Below are 9,782 nucleotides of genomic sequence, written 5' to 3'. Positions count from 1 at the left end.
ATAGCTGTGCATCATGTGTGTGTGACAGGGAGAGATAGCTGTGCATCGTGTGTGTGTCAGGGAGTGAGAGATAGCTGTGCATCGTGTGTGTGTGACAGGGAGAGATAGCTGTTCATCGTGTGTGTGTGTGTCAAGGAGTGAGAGATAGTTGTGCATCGTGTGTGTGTCAGGGAGTGAGAGATAGCTGTGCATCGTGTGTGTGTTTCAGGGAGTGAGAGATAGCTGTGCATCGTGTGTGTGTGACAGTGAGAGATAGCTGTGCATCATGTGTGTGTGTGACAGGGAGAGATAGTTGTGCATCGTGTGTGCATCTCTCACTGTCACACATACGATGCACAGCTATCTCTCCGTCACACACACACGATGCACAGCTATCTCACACTGTCACACACACACACACACACTAGGCACAGCTATCTCTCCCTGTCACATACACACGATGCACAGCTATCTCTCACTGTCACACACACACACACAATGGACAGCTATCTCTCACTGTCACACACACGATGCACAGCTATCTCTCACTCCCTGACACACGCACACAATGCGCCGCGTCACTGTCAGTGCTATGAGGGTGAGGCAGGGGTTACTATGGGGTGAGGCAGGGGTTACTATGGGGTGCGGCAGGGGTTAATATGGGGTGAGGCAAGGGTTACTATGGGGTGAGGCAGGGGTTACTAGGGGGTGAGGCAGGGGTTACTATGGGGTGAGGCAGGGGTTAATATGGTGTGAGGCAGGGGTTACTATGGGATGAGGCAGGGGTTATATGGGGTGAGGCAGGGGTTACTATGGGGTGAGGCAGGGTTTACTATGGGGTGAGGCAGGTGTTACTATGGGGTGAGGCAGGGGTTACTATGGGGTGAGGCAGGGTTTACTATGGGGTGAGGCAGGGTTTACTATGGGGTGAGGCAGGGTTTACTATGGGGTGAGGCAGGGTTTACTATGGGGTGAGGCAGGGTTTACTATGGGGTGAGGCAGGGGTTACTATGGGGTGAGGCAGGGTTTACTATGGGGTGAGGCAGGGTTTACTATGGGGTGAGGCAGGGTTTACTATGGGGTGAGGCAGGGTTTACTATGGGGTGAGGCAGGGGTTAATATGGGGTGAGGCAGGGGTTACTATGGGGTGAGGCAGGGGTTAATATGGGGTGAGGTAGGGTTTAGTATGGGGTGAGGCGGGGTTAATATTGGGTGAGGCAGGGGTTACTATGGGTTGAGGCAGGGTTTACTATGGGGTGCGGCAGGGGTTACTATGGGGTGAGGCAGGGGTTACTATGGGGTGCGGCAGGGGTTACTATGGTGTGAGGCAGGGGTTACTATGGGGTGAGGCAGGGGTTACTATGGGGTGAGGCAGGGGTTACTATGGGGTGAGGCAGGGGTTACTATGGGGTGAGGCAGGGGTTACTATGGGGTGCGGCAGGGGTTACTATGGTGTGAGGCAGGGGTTACTATGGGGTGAGGCAGGGGTTACTATGGGGTGAGGCAGGGGTTACTATGGGGTGAGGCAGGGGTTACTATGGGGTGAGGCAGGGGTTACTATGGGGTGAGGCAGGGGTTACTATGGGGTGCGGCAGGGGTTACTATGGGGTGAGGCAGGGGTTACTATGTGGTGAGGCAGGGGTTACTTCTCTCTCTCAGGCCTGAGTAACACAGGCATACCCCGCAGTAACGTACGCAATGGGACTAAGCTAACAGGCTTGAGTAACACAGGCATACCCCGCATTAACGTACGCAATGGGACAATCTAATAGGCCTGAGTAACTAAAGGCATTCCCCGCATTAACGTACGCAATGGGACTAAGCTAACAGGCCTGAGTAACTACAGGCATACCCTGCATTAACGTACACAATGGGACTAAGCTAACAGGCCTGAGTTACACAGGCATACCCCGCATTAACGTTCACAATGGGACTATGGCCTCTACAGTATATCACAAAAGGGGTTAAGTCTCCAGGAGAGGAATTCCTGCAGGAATGATACTCGGCCCTGCTCTATATTAGATGCTGGTGTTACATATTGGCAGGTGGCAGTGCCTGACGTACCCCGGGCCGCCCCCCGGGGCAATGAGTGAGGGGCAGAGGATCTCTCCGCTGAGCCAGATGCTTCTCTTTAATTAGCGAGTTTTGTTGCAGGCGGAGCAGCTGTCACTCAATAATCAGCACAGATCACTGTGCCTCGTGTGTGACACGGAGGGAGAGATAACTGTGCCTCATGTGTGACAGGGAGTGAGAGATAGCTGTGCCTTGTGTGTGACAGGGAGTGAGAGATAGCTGTGCAGCATGTGTGTGAGACAGGGAGAGAGAGCTGTGCATCGTGTGTGTATGACAGGGAGAGATAGCTGTGCATCGTGTGTATGTGACAGGGAGAGATAGCTGTGCATCGTGTGTGGCGGAGTGAGAGCTGTGCATCGTGTGTGTGTGACAGTGTGAGATAGCTGTGCATCGTGTGTGTGTGACAGTGTGAGATAGCTGTGCATCGTTTGTGTGTGTGACAGTGAGAAATAGCTGTGCATCGTGTGTGTGTGACAGTCAAAGATAGCTGTGCATCGTGTGTGTGTGTGTGACAGGGAGAGATAGCTGTGCATCATGTGTGTGTGTGACAGTGAGAGATAGCTGTGCATTGTGTGTGTGTGTGACAGTGAGATAGCTGTGCATCGTGTGTGTGACAGGGAGAGATAGCTGTGCATCATGTGTGTATGACAGGGAGAGATAGCTGTGTATCGTGTGTGTGTGACAGGGAGAGATAGCTGTGCATCGTGTGTGTGTGTGACAGGGAGAGATAGCTGTGCATCATGTGTGTGTGACAGTGAGAGATAGCTGTGCATCGTGTGTGTGTGACGGAGAGATAGCTGTGCATTGTGTGTGTGTGTGACAGGGAGAGATAGCTGTGCATCGTGTGTGTGTCAGGGAGTGAGAGATAGCTGTGCATTGTGTGTGTGTGACAGAGAGAGATAGCTGTGCATCGTGTGTGTGTGACGGAGAGATAGCTGTGCATCGTGTGTGTGATAGTGAGAGATTACTGTTCATCGTGTGTGTGTGTGACAGGGAGAGATAGCTGTGCATCGTGTGTGTGACATGGAGAGATAGCTTTGCATCGTGTGTGTGTGATAGTGAGAAATAGCTGTGCATCGTGTGTGTGTGTCAGGGAATGAGAGATAGCTGTGCATCGTGTGTGTGTGTGACAGGGAGAGATAGCTGTGCATCGTGTGTGTGTCAGGGAGTGAGATAGCTGTGCATCGTGTGTGTGACAGTTGTAATACTGTGCACTGAAATGTAATTGGTACTCCTAACAATAATCAGTATACATTCAGGAGAAGGATTTACTGTTATATCATAAGATAACCACCATCTGATTCCTTGTCCCACACATATAAATCAATACAAACTCCGCTGGGTATACAGTATACTGTTACTTTGCAGCCATGTTAATAAAGGGCAGACAATTTGATGCATATTTAACATGGTATCACTACTTAGAATAAAGTTGGTTTAATTCACAAACTAAGAGTGGCAGCTTATTGGAAATTACACCCTTAAAGAAAGGATGAATATATTCAATAGAGAATGTTACTATCCCCATTAGGAATAAGTATCACTTATATATGTATAGAAAGACATATCTAATTAGAGACAAAGAATGATTATCTTAAATCACACACTGAATTTAATACAGTAACGAACCTCAGAAAGATATAGTCCATCTATGTCTGATAAATAAAGACATAGGAATATCTTAAATCACACTGAATTTAATAAAGAAAGATATATAGTCCATCTATGTCTAATAAAGACCTAGATAGGAATATCTTAAATCACACATATCACTCATAATTTGAATGTAAAGGAAAGAATTTAAATCAACAAATATTGATGAACTACATTTGTTGAAAAAAGACATCTTAAATAATCAGACACATATAGTCCCTCAAATAGTGTATATAGAGGGGAAAGAGATTCACTGTCTAATGTGTCTAATAATTAAAGACACAGATCGGGGTTATCTTAATTTGCACAATTCTTTACTTAAAATCTAATACACAGAGTAATACATATAGCAGTGGGAATATACTGAAACCCCAAATAGTACAATATAACACAGAATCCATAGCATAAACTTAATGCAAAGAGAAGTGTTAAATAGAGATATAACTAATCTCTGAATGTTAAAGACACAGATCTGGTTATCTATAATCACACAAGTTATATTTTATAATCTATATAGAATAGTGCAGATACACAAAGTATGTTACATAGTATACAAACTCAATGTAGAAGAGAAATATTACATCAAGATGTTTCTCAATCAATTGGATTGCGCTTATGGGAACCAATAGAAACAGGGAAGTGCCTATAAAGAAGGTAGGGACAGATATACCCACATTAACTCCTGAAGAAGCCTTAGTGAATTGCACTAAAATATACCCCATAATTAATACAAATTGAATGCATTTTAAACAGTAGAGAATGTGTATCTATGTACGAGGGGGGGAAGGAGTCCAAAGTCGTGACTGTTCAGAGTACAGAGTAGGAGTGAGATTTTGATCAAGAATGGAGCCGGCATCGACAGCAGAGAAGTCTGAGATCTCCCGAGATAAGATGTGATTTCTTACTGAAGCTTTTTCCACATTCAGGGCAGTTTATAGGGTGTCATCTCTGTGTGGATTGTTTGGTGTCTAACAAGATGCGATTTCCGACTGAAGCTTTTCCCACATTCAGAGCAGTTATAGGGCCTCTCCCTTGTGTGGATTCTTTGGTGTGTAACAAGATGCGATTTCCGACTGAAGCTTTTCCCACATTCAGAGCAATCATAAGGCTTCTCCCCTGTGTGGATTCTTTGGTGTGTAACAAGACTTGATTTTTGACAGAAGCTTTTCCCACATTCAGAGCATTTATAAGGTCTCACCCCTGTGTGGATTCTTTGGTGTGTAACAAGAATTGATTTCTGCTTGAAGCTTTTCCCACATTCAGAGCAGTTAAAAGGTCTCACATCTGTGTGGATTCTTTGGTGTGTAACAAGAGCCATTTGTTACTGAAGCTTTTCCCACATTCAGAGCAGTTATAAAGTCTCACGCCTGTGTGGATTCTTTGGTGTGTAACAAGATGCGATTTCTTAATGAAGCTTTTCCCACATTCAGAGCAGTTATAGGGTCTCTCCCCTGTGTGGATTCTTTGGTGTCTACAAAAACTTGATTGATCATGGAAACTAGTCCCACATTCAGAGCAGTTATAAGGCTTCACCCCTGTGTGGATTCTTTGGTGTGTAACAAGACCTGATTAATGACTGAAGCTTTTCCCACATTCAGAGCAGTTATAAGGCTTCACCCCTGTATGGATTATTTGGTGTTTAACAAGATTTGATTTCTGACTGAAGCTTTTCCCACATTCAGAGCAGTTATAAGGCTTCACCCCTGTGTGGATTATTTGGTGTGTAACAAGATGATATTTCTTATTGAAGCTTTTCCCACATTCAGAGCAGTTATAGGATTTCTTCCCTGTATGGATTATCTGCGGTATAACATTACCGTATGTCCCACAGTAGGGGTTCATGTCTCTGTTCTTTAAACCCTCTCCTTGTCTTGCGGTGTCTGTAAGTTTAGTAAAAGGCTGTTGATGTATAGGAATGCTCTGCCGAGTTTCTGGTAATCTTGTTCCAATTCTCATACAGACTTATGCAATGTTGAAGTCCTTAAAACATATTTCCATTAACCCCTCATGTAATTTGATGTTTGGGACATTTCTTACGTTGCTTCTTGCTCACAGACGAGTCATGTGCTGAAGATACATCTATGGTGAGAAAATGTATTAATGTAACATTGCAATGCATCAGAGAAGATTTGGATGAGAGATATATGTTCATTGAGTTGAACCTTTATAAAATTCTACTCGTGCAACATACTGAACATAATTAAAGCTACATTGTTATCGTTACATTCACCCAGAGGAAGGCAAAAAAAACACCCCAATTAATCATGTTACAATTATGTCTCATAAATGGAAATAAATATTTTCTCCTCACGCCAGTAAAAGAAATCACATTACTCCCTGTATCAATGTTCTTCATATATTGTTCTTATCAAATAACTTTTGTTGTACTTTGTGATATATTAACCCTTTAGTGGCTCAAGGGGCCAGCTAGCCATTGGCATCCCACGAGTATCTGACCACTTGTGACGGTAGCTTTGAGACAGGCTATTAATAATACACACCAAAATATAACTGGGTTGAACTGGACGAGACTTAGATATGATAAAATATAATTTATTCCTTGAAAAAGGTGAACACACGAGATATACAAATGACAGACAAAATATGGACACTCACTTAAGATGGAATGATGAAACAGTCACATCTGGACTGGCAGTTCATACAGCAATCTTCATAATCATCAAGACACGAAAGACAATAGCCATAGGCTGAGCCTGGTTCTTATACAATTATTTCCCATTGAACACAACCTAAACCCAGCCCCTCTCATAAATCAGTGGTGAGGTTGACAGTTTTCCTCAGAGTAAAACTCCTCCCACCCAAGGACGTTTAAAAACTGCTTTTCCTATCTAAATAACGTCATAACTTCAGTTCAGTGGTACTTACTGGCACGCGAGCCATATTAATACATTCCGACACGCATGACGCTCCCAATAAGACTAAATATTACAGTGTAATACTAAAATTAAGAGAGATATTAATATCTGTCTCATAGGACCTGCTAAACAGCAGGTGTCTGTAATCATTATTTGCGGCTCGGCCCCCCGCTTACACATATGTAACTTATAGCATGTTCAGCCGAGGACATCTCATAATATTCTTATATTTAATAAGGTCACTCATTCTGTAGCCCCACTCCTAAATCAGGGGCGTTTGGCAAGTCTACCAAATTGAGTGTCTGGCAGGATACTATGGTTTGTAAGTGTGAGTTTTAACACTCACCAACCACTCCAGCTTCCTAAACATTTGGTCGCATTCCTTAGTAGGCAGGCATCTTTGAGGGTAACTTAAACAAAGGGCTAGAATCACTATTCAACTATTAACCCTTGCCCTCCCGGATGGATTCCAGTGTTTGTGTGGTGCAGTCACTGGAACAGAAACAATACATTTTTTTTTATACTTTTTATATTTACTGTAACCTCACTTATTTTCAAATTATGCACTTCCCTCCACCAGCCTCATGTCTCTAACTCAATTCATATTTCGCCATCTCTCCTTACTTCACCACTTCTCAGTTCACATGAACTCCTCTCTTACCTGCGCCCTCTGTCACCACACAGTTATGCCGCCTGCACTAAAACACACCCCTACAAATCATCCTCACACATCCTCTTTCTGTCCATGCTTCTCCTCCTTGCTTCTGGGGATATCTCTCCCAATCCTGGTCCCTGCCTTATTTCTACTTGCTCTCGTCCTCGCCTTCCACATGCAACTTCTACTCCTTCTGGTGTCAACCCCTCTAACCTCATACCCATCCCATGCCACCCTCCCTCCTCTCTCCCTTTCTCCTGTGCACTTTGGAATGCTCGCTCCCTCTCTAACAAGTTCCTCTCTGTGCATGACTTCTTTCTCTCTCACTCCCTGCTTCTCTTTGCTATAACTGAGACCTGGCTCACTCAGTCTGACTCTGCTCTGGAAGCTGCCCTCTCCTACGGTGGCCTTTCCTTCTCCCACACTCCACGCCCTGGTGGCAGGGGTGGAGGCGTGGGGCTCCTGCTCTCCTCTCTCTGCCGTTACAGAACAGTTTCTATTCCCCCCTCTCTTGCTTTTCCCTCCTTCGAGGCTCACACAGTCCAGATCTTCTCTCCTCTCCCGGTCCATGTGGCGGTCATCTATCGCCCACCTTCCTCTACTCATCCCCCTTCTGCCTTTCTCTCTCACTTTGAATCCTGGCTCTCTTTCTTTCTCTCCTCAGACTCCCCTGTTCTTCTCCTTGGGGACTTCAACTGCCACATTGATGACCCCTCTCTCCCTTGGGCTTCCCGCTTTCTTTCTCTAACCTCTTCTTTTGGCCTTCAACAGTGGACTGCAGCCAGCACCCACAAGGATGGCCACTACTTAGACCTGGTTTTCACTAAAAACTTCTCTCTCTCCGACTTCTCCATTTCCCCTTTTCCTCTCTCTGACCATCACCTCATCTCATTTTCTCTCTCTCGCTTCTCTCCATCTCCATCTCGCCCTCGTTTTTGCAGAAACCTGCACTCTATTAACCTACCAGCTCTTGATTCCACTTTACGCTCCTCCCTCTCCTCTCTCAGTTCCGCTTCAGACCCTGACAACCTGGTCAGGAACTACAACTCTGCCTTATCTTCCTCTCTTGATCTTCATGCCCCACTTTCTCTCTGCCGTCCTCGCCCTTCTAACCCCAGACCCTGGCTAAACTCCCACACACGCATGCTGCGTTCCTCCACTCGTTCCTCTGAACGCCTCTGAGGAAATCTCATACGCTCGCAGACTTCATTCACTACAAATTTATGCTATCCTGTTTCAACTCTGCCCTCTTTCAGGCTAAACAAACCTACTTTTCATCACTAATCAACACACACAAGTCTAACCCACGCCGTCTCTTTTCTGTCTTGACTCTCTACTCAGACCACCCTCAGCTGCCTCCTCTTCTTCCTCCATCTCACCTCAGGACTTTGCTGACTTTTTAAGAAAAAGGTGGAGTCCATACGGCACAACATCCCATCTGTTGCCTCCTCCCATCCCACAATGCTTCCCAACTCTCCTCCTGTCTTTCTTGACTCTTTTTCTGCTATCTCGGAGGAGGATGTATCACTGCTGATCTCCTCTTCTCCCTCTACCACTTGCCCTCTTGATCCCATTCCCTCCCATCTCCTAAAACTTCTTGCTCCTTCTATAATCCCTATGCTCACACAGATCTTTAACTCTTCCCTCTACTCTGGTACCTTTCCTTCATCCTTCAAGCATGCAACCGTTATACCATTACTCAAAAACAGCACGCTTGACCCTACCTGTCCTTCAAACTATCGACCTGTCTCCCTCCTGCCTTTTGCCTCCAAACTCCTTGAACGTCTTGTATTCTCTCGATTGCTACACTTTCTCAACACCTATTCTGTACTAGACCTCTACAATCTGGCTTCCGCACTGCTCACTCTACTGAAACAGCCCTCACTAAAATAACTGACGACCTCCACGCTGCCAAAGACAGAGGTCATTACACTCTGCTCATATTACTCGACCTCTCTGCAGCATTCGACACCGTGGACCACCCTCTTCTCCTTCACATTCTCCATACTCTTGGTATTCGGACAAAGCTTTATCCTGGATCTCCTCTTACCTCTCCCATCGTACCTTCAGTGTCTCTTTTGCTAACACCTCCTCCTCCTCTATTGATCTCTCTGTGGGGCTCTGTCCTGGGACCCCTTCTCTTTTCTCTCTACACACTCTCTCTAGGTGACCTAATCACATCTTTTGGGTTTAAATATCACCTCTATGCTGACGACACACAAATTTACCTTTCAACCCCTGACCTTACACCTGCTATACAGACCAAAGTTTCTGAATGCCTCTCTGGAATATCATCCTGGATGGCCATCCGCCGACTGAAACCTTAACATGGCAAAAACAGAGCTCCTTATACTACTCCCAAACCTGGCCCTACTACATCCTTCCACATTGCTATTGGAAATACGATCATTCACCCAGTAGCCCAAGCACGCTGCCTAGGGTCACACTTGATTCCTCTCTCTCATTCTCCTCTCATATTCAAAACGTTTCTAAACTTGTCGCTTTTTCCTCCGCAATATCACAAAGATACGCCCTTTCCTCTGTTA

The 9,782-nt window shown here is 45.4% G+C and overlaps 1 pseudogene; it reads right to left on the bottom strand.

The window, feature by feature from the left end:
- Nucleotides 1–3,641: 3,641 nt before the first annotated feature.
- The window catches only part of LOC142485589 (uncharacterized), a 66,326-nt pseudogene continuing 60,185 nt past the window's right edge, over nt 3,642–9,782 (bottom strand).

Source organism: Ascaphus truei, unplaced genomic scaffold (assembly GCF_040206685.1).
Source record: "Ascaphus truei isolate aAscTru1 unplaced genomic scaffold, aAscTru1.hap1 HAP1_SCAFFOLD_606, whole genome shotgun sequence".
Taxonomy (NCBI): Eukaryota; Metazoa; Chordata; class Amphibia; order Anura; family Ascaphidae; genus Ascaphus; species Ascaphus truei.
This window is presented reverse-complemented; position numbering and strand designations above follow the sequence as displayed.